General features: G+C 38.4%; 1 protein-coding gene across 20 annotated transcripts in view; it reads left to right on the top strand.

The window, feature by feature from the left end:
* LOC106498818 (uncharacterized) overlaps positions 1-16,632 on the top strand; it is a 131,070-nt gene that overhangs the window by 9,281 nt on the left and 105,157 nt on the right. For 18 of the 20 annotated variants that reach the window (XR_010885268.1, XR_010885269.1, XR_010885266.1 and 15 more), the window contains exon 2: positions 9,720-9,829. The exons of the other annotated variants lie outside the window; for them this stretch is intronic. The gene's annotated coding sequence lies outside the window, so the exon portion shown is untranslated. The remainder of the gene's footprint in view (positions 1-9,719; positions 9,830-16,632) is intronic. 20 annotated transcript variants of the gene reach the window in all.

The following is a 16,632-nucleotide window of genomic DNA, read 5'->3' as shown; positions in this document are numbered from 1 at the left end:
TTGTTGGAATCATTGCAAGTAAACTTGATAGCAGGAGTGCTGTTATTGAGGCAGCTTACACAGTGATTTGCTAAGTACAGCCTCTTCATATAATGTGAAGCAGAAGTCGATTTATTGACCACTCCTGGGATTTCAGGAATCTGTTGAACTACCTGGCTTTTTTCTCCTTCCCTCATAAAATTCACTATTGAATGCCTTTTCTCTGGCATCCTCTTGGAAAGGATTCTTTGATGTGCAGTTGTACAATAAGAGCAAACGATCATTGTTTGCTACGTGTTTCTGTACTACAGAGTTGGGCTTTAATAGTGTATATAGGGTCATTTAAGGTAGCTTTTGTGACATCAGATTATTAAAGGCCTTTCTTAAAAGTACTTTCTTATACAAAGAGGAAACTTGTAACTGTCACTTATCTAGGCTGTGAAAATACTGGCTCTCTGGTCATGCTGGCAGTCTTTTCCACTTACTGAAATTAGAACAAAACATTATTGAAAAAGTTAATTTTATTGTGAGCATAATGTTACTTATATTGCAATATGTCTCTCCTGTAAACTATAATCTCCTACTTTTCTGGAATCCTAATAAAATAAGTGTGTAATCTGATTAGATTATGCTATTTGCTGTATATTCATCATGCTTCATTGTAACTTTCTACAAAATTTTTCTCCTCCAAAGGAACGTGAATGTTGGGAATAAAAATGAGTTGGGCTCTCTGGTAATCTGTGAAAACATTGTTTTAAAAATTGAATCCTCATGAACTGTACAAAGTGAGTTACTGATTCACAGATGAATAGGGAGGTGCTTTCTGCCAAGTCCTTTTGTGTTGCTTTAAAGTTTAGACTAATCTCTAGAGGGTATTTGGGGGGTGGTGGCAGCTGTTTGTTTAACAGACATTCATGGAGAAATCATCATTTTTAGTTCGTCTGCTGAATTTTTGACAACTCTTCCTAGCCACTATTTCATACAGGATACTAGACTTGGCGTACCCAGGGGTGTCAATTCAAATGTTTATGGTATAAGGTAGTAAAGGCCTGGTCCACTAGACATATTTCTCTTCTGTGTGAGATGCATAACTTGCTATGTGATGTCTGACCACAGCATAATACTACCTGGAACTGAGAGTGTTTTGCTGTCAATTGCAGAGATTAGCAAGACTTAAATGGATGCTGAAAATTTGCTGTTCAGAAAGATGCTTCCACCATGTCAAATGGTGTAATTATCATATACACAGCAAGCTTATTGCTATTGCCAAAACATTTTTTTCCCTTTATAATCTAGGTGGAAGATTGGATCTCTGAAGATGAAAATCTGGGACATCAATCTGCCTTCCCAGCTCAGCTTCACTTTCAATATTGAACTTCCGCCTGTGCGCCGAGCTGTTCTAGTCAGAGCCCCAAACTCTGTTTTTAGCTAATGCTTTGTCAGAGAGCTGTCCTCTTCAGAGAGATTGAAATGAGTTATAGTCTTTCGACACTATTGGCAAGTGGCTTTCACGGTCCATGGCGGATCTAATGAACTACAGCTGCCTGGTTGGAAAATCCTGCTTTCAATTGTCTGGAAGGACTTCTGAAGTCTCGACTTGGATTCACAGACTTTGTTAGGGTTTTTTTTCTTGTCAAGAAGACAACAGGGAAAGTGCTCCTGTGAAATTTCTTCATAAAATGATGTTCACAAATCTCAAAATTTAGTAGTTTTGCACAGGAAAAATTATCAAGCTGACACACATTAGACATGCTTTTAAATGGAAATATGGTAACACATGCCCATTTACTGAGCAAAGCATATGTATAAGTAAGTTTTCACACTTTCAGCAAAGGTACCCCATGAGCAGAGACTTGATACTTGCTTTTTATATCAGGTACAATACCCCAGGAGGAGGTGCCATTTTTTTCCTCTTGGAAGCTGGTACATGTGCAAACAGGAGATGCATTTCTGTTAGGCAGGAATGCAGTACATGTGGCTGTATCTTCAAAGTCTCAGAATCCATAATTGTTTGCCAGATTTCTTTGAAAATCTGGCCCAACATTAATCTAGCATGCTCAGTTGGTATGAAAATTTGGCTATCCTATGAGTGTCTTAATGAGAGCTAGATTTCTTTTTGAGAAGCTGGCCAAGAATTCGAATGCTTTTTCCTATTACTTGATGTAAAGATATTTCTTATTCTGTGTGAAAGAGGGGGCATTTTACACCCCTGCCCATAACCTTTTTTTTGGTAAATCGAATTTTTTTGCTCTTTACATCTTCCTCTGTATTTCTATTTGTTCAGCCTGCCAGTTGAAAAGTCTTCCTTGCAAGTTTTGAAGATAGATTATGACTGCCTGTGGCTTATGGTATGATAAGTGTTACACTTTAAGTTTATTTTTAGAATATGTAATCATAGCCTCATTAAATTGAGACTAGACTGGCATTGAGTTCTGCAAACACTAGTAGATGCTGATCCTTATAGTAATGTTAAAGAACAGTGTTTCTATTCTTTGTTTCTACTTTCTACATATCTAATTTCCATTTGTTGCTGTTTACAAAACTCTTATTCACTTCTCATTATCTTCTCATTTAAGGACACCAGTTTGGACTAACTGTTGTCCTTTCACTTTGGAACTGAAATAAATTTTGAGAGCGCAGGATCAGATACTAGCAGCAACGGAGCACTGAAACAGGTTGCCCAGAGAGGTTGTGGCGTCTCCATCCTTGGAGATATCCAAAAGCCATCTGGACATGGTTCTGGGCAGCCTGCTCTAGGTGACCCTGCTTGAGCAGGGGGATTGGACCAGATGATCTCCAGAGGTCCCTGCCAACCTCAACCATTCTGAAAATATTCTCAAGATGCTGCTGCTCCAGCCAGTGAGTTTGGATGTTGCAAATTGACATGGAAAAAAATTGGCATATTACTAAGAGGTAACCTTAGTTCCTCAGAGGATTTGGATGTGAAAATGCTAGCAAAATTAAGTCATTAGAAACAAGGAGTCTTGCTTGTACAGTGAAGAAAACTGTCTTGCTTTCTTGATATTCCTGTTTGTAGTGTTTTTGACATGTACATTATTAAATAATATCTAATAGCACCTCTCTTTGGGTAATTTATAAACCCATAGTAAATGGCTAGTTTTAGACTTAAGGGTGATTGAATGCATCTGCAGTTTGGAAGGAGCAGTTCTCATGCAGCTTGATGGCTACTGGGATGTTCCAGATGCAAGTCTAAAGAAGCTACCAAATATAGCTCTTGGATGCTGTGTTTTGATTTTAATTTCCAAAGATTTGAAATATTGTGTGGCCAATAAGTCTTTTGTTTTTTAACAAGTCTGGAATCATTTTTTTTTTTAGTGTTACAATTTTAATATAAAAGTAAGTTCCTGACTTGGAAATATAAGACTCCTAGGACTGCCTAAGGCTATCATCTATGATAAAAGTCATTCTAAATGCTTGTGAGGAATTCTGATGCTGTTTGGGAACTATTAGCATGTGCAGTCTAAACACAGGGATAGTGAGCCTCAAAGGTGTATTTTCTAAACCTGCAGTGTCATATGTCGTTTGTTATTGGGGATTTCTTTTCCACTTATCTGCCTGTTCCCATTTTCCATGTAGTAGCAGGTGTATGAGAGGTGGATTTGAACAATTTTGGCTGAAAGACCCTTTTGGAGGACATCTGGTGCAACCATCTGCTCAAAGCAGGGCTCACTGAAGTTATGTTAGGTAGACTTATAAGTATTTCCACAGCTGAAGATTCAACAGCCTACATAGGCAACCTGTTCCAGTATTTGACTACACTTGCTGTGAAGAATTTCTCCTTTTATCTCGTTAGAATTTTCTTGTCTGTAATTTTTTTCTGTTGCCTTTTGTCCTTTCTCTGAGCAGTTCTGAAAGGCCTAGCTCATTCTTCCATATAATTGTCCATCGGGTAGTTGAAGACAACGATCAGATTGCCCCTTAGCCTTCTCTTCAGGCTGAACAGAGGTAGTGTTCTCAGCCTCTCCTTGCATATTGCCTTTCTTTAAAGCTGTGAAAACAGGGCAGCAGGGGCCTGACAGTGGCAGGATGTTGGAAGCATGCCAGTTGGTGCTACTGACAGGAGAGAAGCAAGGAAATGCTGATAGGAATAACCTGAGATTTGAGAAACTCCAATTTTTTCATTTATGGGCGTAAGGGAAGGGAACTGTAGATGTAACTGAGCAGTCTCCTTTAATTTTCCTCCCTCTCCCTTCTGTTCCCTGCAGACTTTCTCCTCTGTCATGGGACAGGGCAGCCTCGCTGGGCTCTCTTCCAGCAGTCCTGCTGATGAATGACTCGAGGATTTCTACCAGAAGCATTAGATGCTACCTTGTAGACTGTACGTCTCTTGTTCTGCTGCTTACTCAGAAGTGGAAAGCCAGGGTTTTGTACTATCCTTAAAAATGGAGCATTTTGCCTTTGGAATGTTTAGCATCAGTTTTCTATAATTGCTGGTGAAATTAATTTGTCAAACAGAAATGGATATTAGTTCACATCATTAAACCTCAAACTGGTCAGTGCAAGCCCTAGCTTTGGATTGCAAGACTGATGTGGAAGTGTTTGACTTCTGGTATGTCCTTGCATTAGGAGCATTTGTGTCATGCTTTTACTGTTTTCTGGGTGAACTTTATAATGCTTATGAATCCCAGATAAATGGTCTTACCTTTCTGATTTCCCATCTGAAAAACGTTTGTTTCTTGTCCTCCCTCCCCTCTTTTCTCAATCATCTTTTGTCTGCCAAGCAGTCATCCAAAGAGGAAACTGAGCTCAAAGATGGTGAGTGAGCAAGAGATCATACAATGCATCTTTGTGGCTCAGACACCACAATGCAGCTTCTCCACTCTGTCTTTAATTAAACTTGGGTTTTTCTGTTGTTGTAGCTGGAAGCAGTGTGCTGACACAACTCACTCTTGTATAGAACAGATTAAAATGTCAATGTTTTAATGTTCTCATCTGTGGGAAAAAGAAAATAGTTGGGTGTTTTATTTATAACTTAAAGAGACTGTACTATGGAGAAGGATTACTTGTGTGAGATGAAAAAATCACTTCAACAATTAAAGATACAGAGTCCCATTTAATATTAGGAGTCTGTAAAGGACTGAAAAGATCGAAAGTATGAAATGGCTTGAGGAAAGTGGTTATATTGGGACAAAACTATTAAAAAACTTACTGTATTTTTAATCATTCATTATGTTCTGTTTTCATTGCATTTGTGGCTTGGTGTACATGTGTGCACCTCATGAGTTAATGTTACAAACAGGTGAATGTGTGATGAGGAGTGGGAAAAATTAAGGTACCTGAAAAGAATGATCAAAAGTCAGTATTGTCCTTGATGTTATGACCCATTTCTGGAGGTGGAAGTTATATCTATTTCTTGAAGAAGAAATGTTCATATAAGAATAAAATTACAAATTCCATTCATGTTTTGTGCAAATTTGCTTCCTCAGCAGTTTGGGAAATGATGATGAAGTTGATTTGTAGGTGTAGACTATAACCCTACTGTGCAGGGGATACCTAAGGTGCTTCTGAGATAGCAGTTATAGAATATGATGCTATGTAGAAATATGAGCTCAAGCCCTTGGAACGGTACAGCTCTGTTAGCTTGGCTTTGGACTGGGCTGTTAGCCTGACATATCAGAAGCCTCAAACATTTATTGCCACAGTGAATCTGCTTTGTGAATTAATGAGAGTTTCAGGCTTATTAGTTGAGCCCATTTCAATATCTCAAAATATTCTCTCTGATAAGAGAGAACAAAAGGTAAATACAGAAGATACTATGGATTGTTCCCAAATGTGTGTAACCATGCTGTCTCAATGATCTGTTTATCCTTTTTACCTACAGAAGTGATGGATTTATTGTAGGGTAGCCAGGTAAGTGTAGAATGTTGCCTGTTAGACTGGGGTTAAGTTGACAGCTGTAATTGCCTACTTTGGAAAAATGCTGCTTTTCAGAAAGTGCCTTCCAGACCTTATTTAGAGATTTGCTTAATTTGGGCTGTCCTCTGGGTTAACATCTGTGGAATCTGTATTTTTCTGGCAGTTGTCTCCCTTGCATGTAAATTACAGATGTTCACCAATGCCCTTTTGGGTTGCCTCTTAAGAGAAAAAAGAAACAATCCATTTTAAATAAGGACATAAAAAGAGCTTCCACTGAACACTTATGCTAAAAGAGGAGCGCTGCTTTTAGTGTCTTTCCTTTCCTTTTTTTAACCATCTCCTACAGCCTTGCTGCTGTGAGATCAATTTATTGGCAAGGGTTATTCAAACATTAGCAGAATGCATGTTCTGACTGTTCTTGTTGGGCTTGGGCGTTAAAGCCAACAATAACAGCTCTGGTGTGGGAACTGGTGCTGGGTATTTGAGTCAAACTGTTCTTGGTGGTCTGTATTTTACTACAGTGAAAAAATGTGAGGGGTTTCTTTTCCCATAGTGTTCATTTGTGTTCCCTTCATTCATTGTTTATAGAATCACAGTGTCTGTGGGCAGTTGAAATAAATACTTTGAATGACTTCTGTGGTTTTCTTCACTTTCAGCCCTTTATATATGTGTTTTTTGTTGGTCTGGGCCCGCCTCCCCAATATGGCTTAATTTCTCCTACTTCCAATTGTTGTCATAGGTACTGTTTTCCCAAGGTGAAATCTGACTGTGGGGACATTTGCTAGAACAAATAAGCTTCATGAGCAAATATAAGTGTCTCTGGAATGGCTCCGGAGCGTGGGGTGTATGGCCTTTCAGACTGAGCTGTGTCCAGGCCAATAACATCAAGAAGATGCTGCAATCTGAGCCTGGTTCTCCCATCACAGAAATCAGACTATGCTTTTCCAGGAAAATCTTGGGCTATTGAAGCATTTAGTGCTGTGCTTTGTAATACCAGTTCAAATATTCAGTAACCACCACAAATTCCTGACTGGTTGTGCTTTGTTGCTTAAGTGAAAGTCCAGAATGCAGAGATACTTGTGGGAGCTGAATGGTTTGAAGCTTTCTGTAATTCTTCCTGTTACCCTCAGGGCACTCTGAAAAAATTAGCTCTTTGTAGTGTCTTTGGGATATGATGCAGTCCCTGATCAGACCTTTTTGTATTAAATAAAAGGTATGATAAGCCTAAAAGCATTGAATTTGGTATTTAAAATCTCTAGAGACCAATCCCAGTGTGTATCTATCTGGGCTAATTTACTGAACTATTTAGTTTCTTCTCCTGAATAACAACCATTCCACCCCCAGCATTTTGAAGTTAGTTTTGTCTCTCTGCCTGCCAGGAATAACTTTACTTTGCATGGATAATTAACTGGATTGAGTAACAGAGGAAAAAAAAACATTTTATTTCCACACTGTGGTAATAATAAATCTGTTACTACTTTTGGCTCTCCATGTTATTACCATAGTTGGGTATGTCTTAATGAGGAAGTGGCTTCCCTTTTCTGAGTTCAAATACCAGCCAGGAGCCTGCCTCTTGAACATGGGTGTGGGTGTATGAGAGTAGAAGAGCAGAGAGGGTGTTTTTAACTAAGCAGTCATTCCTACACACAAATAACTGGGTTAGTTATTTATTATTTATTTTTATTGCAAGCTATAAATTTCTAATCTTTCTGTGACAAGGTAAAGTTTGGGATTTCTGATCATATCAGAACCAAAGCTTTGTTGAGATGGAAATCTTTGAAACCAAATAATCTTTTATTTCATTTTTAAACAAATTATTGAAAATAGGCTTAATATTTGGCTGCTCATGAATTCCAAAACTGACCCTTTGGTCTGGAGATAATTGGAGTATCCTGCTCCAATGTTTCTTCCAAAATGCATAACATGAATGATGGATTTTTCCTAGTTGCCCCTCAGCTGATTGCTATCATCATTATTGTGGGCCTTAAAGATCCTTGAAAAGGGAAAGTGACGTGGCCTAAGTATCTGTTTGAGGAAGTTTGGGCACAAAGGACAACACAATGGAAAGCTAAAAGCATTTGGGGAAGAAATGTACAAACTGCTTTGGTAGTGAAAATAAGAGGTGGCTTATCTTTGTTTATGCCTACTAGCATTTCCTTCTACCAGCCTAGTCCATATCCTACTGCTTAATTCCTTCTGTGCCTAATCCATTTCTGCTGTTTCTTTTCCATCCTCCTTTCACTCTGTAAATCTTACTCTTACTGGCCTGTTTGCTCCTGCAAAATTTGAAATGTAAAAATGAAGTCAGCTTTATTTAATACTGTTAAATAAGTGTGTGTTTTAAGGATGGTGTGTGGAGGGGGTAAGCATGTGTAACTACAGAATTAGAGTTACAGAAGTTTGAGGGTAGTCAAATCAACCACTGAATTTACAAATGACAAAATGAAGACATGCAAGAAAAGCATTAAAACAATTTTTGGTGGAAAGTGCTCTTTGCCAAAAATTTTATTTTATTGAATCATGCAAGTGTTGAAAAAATTGTGGCAGGAAAAGAAAAAGTTATAGAAATCATCAATGCTCATGTTATGTTTTCAGAAAAAGGTTTTTTTACTTGGTTTTGAAGCATTTCTGTTTAAATAATTACATAACAGCCAAGGTTAATTTCAATTATCAAAAAGCAGTTTGCTTTTTTCCATAGCTTTCTTTTTTTTGTCCTAGCTTGAAATTTAAAGCTATTTGCAATTTTCATCAAAAAGGGATAATTTCTTAGCACAAAGTTGAGCTTATTGGTACAACCTTAATTCATTCCATCATGTACCTTATGATATGGTTTCAACTAAGTTGCTACAAGAGGTTTGTGATAGAGCCAGGGATAAAACATGTTTTTCAGGGTTCTAGTCTAGTATTCTACAATGCTTTATATGTTAGAAAAGATTTTGTCTTAATGTGGTAAACTGGATGAGATGGAAGTCTTGCACAACAGTGTCACATATATGACAAAAGAAAAGTGAATTGGGGTAGACAACCTTGGAGTGTTTCTGAAGTTCTAATGCTTGATTTTTGCAACCTTATTCACCTCTTAATGTGGATTGCTACTTGTTTTTCAGGGTAAAATCAAATTCAAAGTTTTATTACCACCCCTCCCCTGCAACTGTTTTTAGCCCTTTGAGGGTCATTAATAGAATTTTAACCTAGGCTGCTTCTGATTAAGCTTGTACATATGACTAAATGCATAAATAAACAGTTTATCTTCTGTTTGGAGCAGCCATGATAGGATAAAGATGAAGAAAAGAATGTAAAATACTCTTCAACTGTTTTAAATAGCTGCTGTTCCAAAACTGGAGAACCCGGGGAATTGAGATTCATTTGTTCTCTCTGTGGTGAATAAAGGTAGTGTTGTCTGGTGATGGCAAGAGAGGGCAGTAAAGTATATGGATGCAGCATAAGAGCCTAGAGATCTGTATAGTTAAATAAGTCTTCTGCTTGCTGCATTGTATCTGGGTTCTGACACAGGTCATGTCAAATGTAATTTTGCCTAAATAGCACTTGTTGAAGTGATTCTTGTGTAAGAGGTGAAGGATGTTTGAAGTGCACTGAGCAATGAGTGTCAGTCAGTGGAAGGTCCTCTGTTTCCTATCCCAGCTGGAGCATGATACTGTGATGCCAGAAATGCCTAAAATTGACAAAGCTGGCGTTGATAATGGAAAAGTTAGTAGCATAAGCTTCCTGTTACCAGCTCTGTTGTTTATGCTTTGGTATGCCTAAAACCTTTATCTGCTTTCCATAAACAGGCAAAAATAAGAAAAATATGAAATTGATGTGACACATTGCAAGTCTAAGAACTCTTTTAAACTATTTCCTAGGTGTCCATGGAAGGAAGATATGATTAAAGATACAATACAATAGACTATCCACTTTAGAACGTGTGATAGGAGGAGAAAGTCAGTATCAAGAAATATTGTGAACACTGAAGGTAAGTAATTGCATCTGTCTTGAATATAATGCCTATTATTCATAGTAGTTGAAAATCAAAAAAACAAATTTGGTATAAGGAGATGTAAATCATGGAAGCTGCATTCTTTTTGGATTAAGAAAGCAAACAGGAAACAATTTAAAATGAGGGTGTGCATGCGGAAATAGAATTTGCTAAAGAAAGATGAGAATGGCTGGAGTAGCCTGGGATGGACAGGGCAGGATTTGTCACTTCTGGACAGTTTTAGACACTTGTGGTCTGAATTGGTTGCATGGAAGAGTGAATATGTGGGCTTGATTCACAGCTGTTTTGGCTAGCAAAACACACAAGGAATTCTAAGAGGCACTGAAGAAGGAATTTTTCTAAGCGTAATATATGCAATTATAAATTATTCTTAATCTTGTTTCTAGCTCTGTAACTGGAAATCTGGCCTTCATGACTCACTGTATAAATCTATTTTGTTTTTAACCATTAAGCTATCTTTTACTGGAGATAAGTCCAGATAGCGACAAATTTGGTATAGTTTGTGAGATAATAAATCTGTAGATACCCTAAGGATAAACTAGCATCCTGAGGTATGAGGGACTCAGGGCTTGCAAAGTGGCTCACGTTAAGCTGCAAGATCAATCTAAAGTCTGATACTATTAAATGAAGGATCGGGCAATGCAAATCAGCACCACCACCACCTTTTCTGCATGGGGTAGGCATTGCAGAAACGCTTCCCAGCTCTGGTCAGTCCCCTCAAGTGTCACAGCATTTCAGTTTGTTTTGCAGGGGCTGGAAGATTTCCAGGCTACAGCTTGCAAGCTAGTTCCATATCCTCTCATCAGCGGGGACAACTTGTGTCTGGTTTTATAGGAAGAATCTGGCAGTTTTGGACATGTGAAATGGATGTACTCTTAGCTCCAGCTGATGATCTCCCAGTGATGGGAGAAGATAAATCAAAGACTGCATGTATAATTTCACAGGTCTTCTGCAGATTGATGGATGGTTTTGTTGCATCTACAGTACTTGTAGTAGATGGAGTTTTCCCTCAATGACTTACTCATTAAAGAGAGTAGTTTGAGGCACTTAGTCATTTGGTCTGGGACCTCTTTTTTTATGCAGCATTGCTCCTTTATTATCACCACATCTGTTAGTGTATTTTACATGCTAATAGTATTCAGCTTTGTCTTTGTGAGCTGCCTGGTGAAATGGAAGCATTTACTTGGTAACTCTGAGAACTAGACAAGCCTGGGATAATGCTGATAGATTAGAAGAAGCTTATACTAGGATTTTTGAGGGAGCAGGACAAGCTGCTTGTAACATAAGTTCCTAATTTACTTTAGTTAGTTTTTATTCTGCTTCTGGGTACTCTAACAACTATGGCATGTGTGCTGGTTTCCCATCTGCTCAAAATGAGACAAATGGAATTGTTTAGTGGCTTTCACATGTAGACCCCAGTTCAGTTACTCACTGCAGGACTAGACAATTGAAATGAGCTGTAGATTGACCAACATCTGGAGTCCATCTGAAGAACATCTGGAAACTGAGGTGAAGTCAGAACATGACGGCCCAATTATTTAAGAGTTGAATTTGACACACCCTGCTTTTCTTCACATAGGACTTCAGGGAATACTTCATACATTTCTGTAGTGTTTGTGCACACCTTTGTCTTTAGCAATCTCATCTAGGCTTACTCAGGGAAAGTTGTGGGTTGTGTGTGTTTTAAGCTTGCTCTCTTGTCAACGTTACTCTTTCAGTGTTTTCAGTATTCATCTATGTTGTTGCAAAACCTTGAGAACAAATGTGAAAATGCCAGGTATAAACATAATCCAACAGTACAGAGTCCTTTTGTTTCCACCTATTTAGCTTCTAGGAGGGCCACAAAGTGGTGTTATTGACATACAAAATACTAAATATGAAACTTGGCATTTTGTGATATCGCTCAATCTGTATGGCTCACCATTATAATTCATATGTGGATATGCTTAGGAGTAGGGATGGGAAATACAGCTAGGGATTCCCTCCTTGTAAGGGTGGAAAAATAGTGAGACTCAGCCCCACAATGAAAATGTTACTGTCTGGGGTTACCTTAGATCCTTATGGCTGATCTGGTGCAGAAGTCTATAGAAGTTAAGGGAGAAGTTTGGAGAACTTGCATGTTTGTAGGAAATGTGTGTATCAGGGATGTAATTAAAAATAACAAAAGCAAATAAAAAAAACTACTTTCCCTGAATAACTCTCCAACAAATTAAAAATAACACTCAACTGATAATGCAGGATCCTGAAAATGATTAAAACGTGGGTAAATATTTTGTGTTTTTATCACAGTTAAGTAAAACTGAGGTTTGGAGATAGTCTTCTTAATGACCAAGAGAAATGTATACTTATTAACACAAACAGAATAACATTCATTATCCTAACACCCTATAATTCTCTTCTATCAAACTCTCCTGTATTTTGTCCAAATTAAGTGGTCCAAATTTCTTTGATGTGACATTTTCCTGAGCTCTGATGATTCTTTCCATTTTGTCAATTCTTGTTTTTTCAGTCTTTAAGAACTATTCCTCCTTATTTGCTTATTCAAAGCAGTACCTAAAAATGAGCGTGTTACCTGCTTTTGAAAAATCTTCCATCATGGACAGATTCATAGTCTCTGACAATGAAAAGCAGTTCATCATTCTTTGTAGCAATTCTTCAGCACAGATGTTCTCTGAAGTCGGGAACTACTTGCCATCGTATATCTTACAAAGTGTCTGTTACAGGTGTAGCATGTTTTCCTATCTACTAATCTTTAGGAATACCATTAAAAATATTCTTCATATATTAACAAAACATGAATAAAGGATATGTTTTCTGTAAAATCAAAATTCAAAACTGATTGTTTAGTGTGTGTTTAGGAAAACCAAGAGTGAAACTGGGGAGCACTGTTGGCACTAGTGGCTAGCACTAGCAGATCTGCAGTGTGGCTGGGCTTAGCATAAGACAGACTGTATGATATAGCACCAAGTTTAGGGCTCTTTAACTGAAGGCATTCTCAGAAGCCACAAGGTACATGACATGGAGAACAGTGATAACAGTCTGAAGCAAGTTCTCTGAGAACCAACCAGTTTTGTTGGTTTTCTCAGGGTCTGCATAAGCTTGTAATGTGATGACCAAATGGTGTTTTAGGATGAGTGGAGTAAAGATGATAATACAATACATAATGATGTTTGCTGAGCAGTGGCAGTGTGTCCCTTTAACAAATTTGCTTTTAAAGAGTGAGAGCTTTTTTGAGGAGAAATCCTCTTTAAATTTTAAAATAATTTTTTTTAAAAAAACCTTTGTAAATTACTTGCAACTTATACGGTACCGAAAGCAAGTAAAAACCTGTGTCTCTATAGTTAAAAATGGAGACCAGTGTCTTTTAGCCTTTTCTTTTTAATTGTGCACCCATACAAATTTTGGAACAAAATAGATTTTCAAAATTCCATTTATTCAAGTTAAGTCTGCTAACAGTCTTGCTTTTCTTCATTAATTTTTCAGCCTCCTTTTCACTAGTCATCCAAAGATCATGCATGGCTAGTCTACTGACACTGAAACACTCTAATGCCTTCTGTTATTTACATATACTTGTTTACATGTATACATGTAACCTGAGGATTTGTGAAAACTTCTTGACACTGTAGGATGATTCAACAGGTCAGTGGCGAACAATTGCAGAGCAGTTTTTGGGTCCTGGATGCTCTAGAAGAATGAGCAAGAAGGGCCACAGCTGTGACATAATGGGGTAGTTCTTATGTTGTACTTTGACTGGTTATTGCTAAACTTCTGTCAAACAGGTAGCTCAGGCAATACATGCAAAATGTGAAAGTCCAAAGGCCAGCTCTACAAAATTATTTAGCTAGCTAAAGATGTGGATGTCTGCTGAAGATCGGCTAACTGACCTCGAGTGATTAATTTTTCTTCTCTGTAGCTCTATGCTACGCAGGGGACAGGTACTTTATCTCTGAGTTAGGACTCAGTCCAGACCTAAGTGCCAGGGACTTCATTTTCCTACAAGCTTCTGCTTTCTAATAGTGGCACATGTCTTGCTGGCTACTAGACATGCTGACTAGATGAGGCTAGTACCTTACAGGATGTACTGAGGTTGAGCTGGTGTCCTTTGCTACCACTCTGTGACAAAGTAGTGTGTGACCTAATTATTGAGAAGAGATGTAGCCTGCAACTCCATTTAGCTATACCATCGTCTTTATCAACCTGAAAATATGTAAGAAGAGATTGCCGGCCTCAGGATGAGCACAGGAGAAAGTCCTTGGGTGATTGGGCACATAGCCAAAGGAATGATTAGACTGCTTAGAGGCTGGTGGAAGATGTATGAAAGCATGTGTGTGGGAGGCAGGGTAGGTGAAGGACAGTGATCTTCTCATAATCAGAATGTTTGCTCTGTTTTTCATGGCAAAGCAGGCTAGGCCTCTGTGGACTTTCTAAACCAGACGAATTATGGTCTTGAACAGTAATGTGGTATTGCTAATGACTTCATTGCTGACCACAGCTGTTGGCAGTAAGGCTAGCATTGTCATTTCATTTCTGATATATATTATTGAGGCGTTTTGCTTATTAAATTAGTTGACTTCTTTACATACTGTTCAAGCTATTATTTTGAATTAATGAATTTGGAAACATAGGTGGTGCAAGTTAAGGTCTGTGAGCTTATGTTCTTTGCTTGGTGTTGCTGAGAATGGACATCAGATTGATTGATTAAAAATAGCTATCTAGATAACTTTTCTGTATTAATTCTGAGGCACAAATGGGTTTGGTGTAAGTGAAAGCAGCCTAAAGGCTTCTTTAGACATCTGTCTCCAGTTGTCTAGCCCTAACCTGATTCTAATAGAGTGGATGTCTGAGTTAACAAGAGTTGAAACATTTTGAGCCATCTGAAGATTCTCAAGAATCTCTGAGATCTTTATTTTCTAGGGCTGCTTTTTGTGCCTTCTACTTGAGTAGTAATGCAATTCAAACTAGGGGTGAAAATGTGGTCCTTCACCATAAATTTACCAGTGCGTTAGTAGATGAATTTAAACTGCAGAAGATGGATCATTTGGTTTTGCCTTCTCTTGAGTTCTAATGAGGTTGCCCTGACTAAGATCCTACCTACACAAAAATGCTTAAAGATGTTCTTCTAAGATAGCAGGCCCTGAAATTGTCTTGAGCTTAAGTGTGTCAGCTGCTAAACACTCCTGGTCTGCAGATCCCAGCTAACTTCAGTGTTCATATTAACCCTCTGAAGCTTTTTCTTAATTGCCCTCCTTTCCAGACAAATTCCAGTTAAGCGTGCACTCACTTCACTGGGGAAGAATTTAGTGTGGCCTGGCTTACCGCAGTACAAATAAACATTTTATATACACACACACACACACACACACACACACACACACATATATATATATACATACACACACACACACACACACATATATGTGTGTGTGTATATATATATACACACACACACACTCAAGCCTAGCAACAAAAATCACTGTGTGACACTTGTGGTCAGCCATTAGGGTGGTATTCTCTAGTGTGCTGCTCTCTAAGAATAAGTCAACTCAAAAGAAATAATCTGAGTGATCTGTATAGTCTAGACGCTTCTGAAACAAAGACCAGCTTTATGGAGGAATGGATGATTAGGATGCATGTGGATAAAATACTGAGTAACTTTAATTTGTGGCTCTCCTCTCTGAGAGCAAAGTAAATTAAATTCCAGGAAGATTAAAGTTATCTGTTTGCAGAAATATTAAAGTATTTTCTTTGCATTTTTCCTGTTTCTGGAAACCCCAGGCTTGACCTTCCATGGCTTTGTTTCAGAGGCAACACAGTAACAATCTTCTAGACAAATAACACATACATGAGTCAAAAACAGATTGTTCCACATCTATGCTGTTCATTCTCTGTCAAAGGCCCTAATTTTTTTTCCATTATCATGAAAAGGGGGATCTGGAACTCCCCACCCCATTTTTAAAGAGACATTGCCCATAGAATGGCCCATAGAAATTTGATTTTCACTGAAAGGGGAAAATCAAAGCAAAGCCAGCATCTTTTCAGTCTAGTTAGAATCTAAGTTCCGTAAATGATCATGGATGGTATAATTATCTGTAAGGACTGGAAGGCAGTCTTGTTTCAGCGGCAGACTTGCCCGAATCCTTAGACAGAAGCTGTGGTGCCGCGTGGCAGCCATGGACTGCTGGCTTTTGCTTGTCTGAAGTCGTCATGCTACATAACGTTGTATTTGGGAGGCAGGAACAATGGGTCTGCTCTTGCTCTTCAAGGACTTGCGCTGACTTTAGGGACATTCTCTGTACCACGTGATACCCTTTACGTAGTGGCTGCTTTAAAATCTCACCATTTTCCAGTTGCTGCCTGCAATGCTTAGAAGAGGAGGAGAAAGAAGGGTAATTGATTATTCGCAATAATAAAAGCTAACGTTTTATAGTAACTTTTTTCATATTAATGAAGTCTAGCACGTGGACCTAAGTGATTCTGAGTGCTTCTCCTTTAAGTGTTCAGTTAAAATTGCTAATCCCTGTCCTGAGCCTGCATACTTTCCTCGGATCACGCTCAGGACTTCAGTGAGCTGAGTGAGTTTAGAGTTTGGCAAAGTGCGGCGCTCTCTGGTGTGGAGTCAGTGAGAGGCTTGATGAAGTTTTTGCTGCTCCCAGCCCTTCTGTTCACATGTCCTGTAGTAGCACCAATACGCTTGAACCAGCAACCTGGTCAGCTGGGACTGAGTCTTTATGTGGTCTTGTGGTTCCTTTATTTTGCATGTGCAGTGCAAAAATGTTTGT

The sequence above is a fragment of the Apteryx mantelli genome, chromosome 10 (assembly GCF_036417845.1).
Source record: "Apteryx mantelli isolate bAptMan1 chromosome 10, bAptMan1.hap1, whole genome shotgun sequence".
NCBI lineage: Eukaryota > Metazoa > Chordata > Aves > Apterygiformes > Apterygidae > Apteryx > Apteryx mantelli.
The sequence above is the reverse complement of the archived record's forward strand: the minus strand, read 5'-3'. Positions and strand labels throughout refer to the sequence as shown.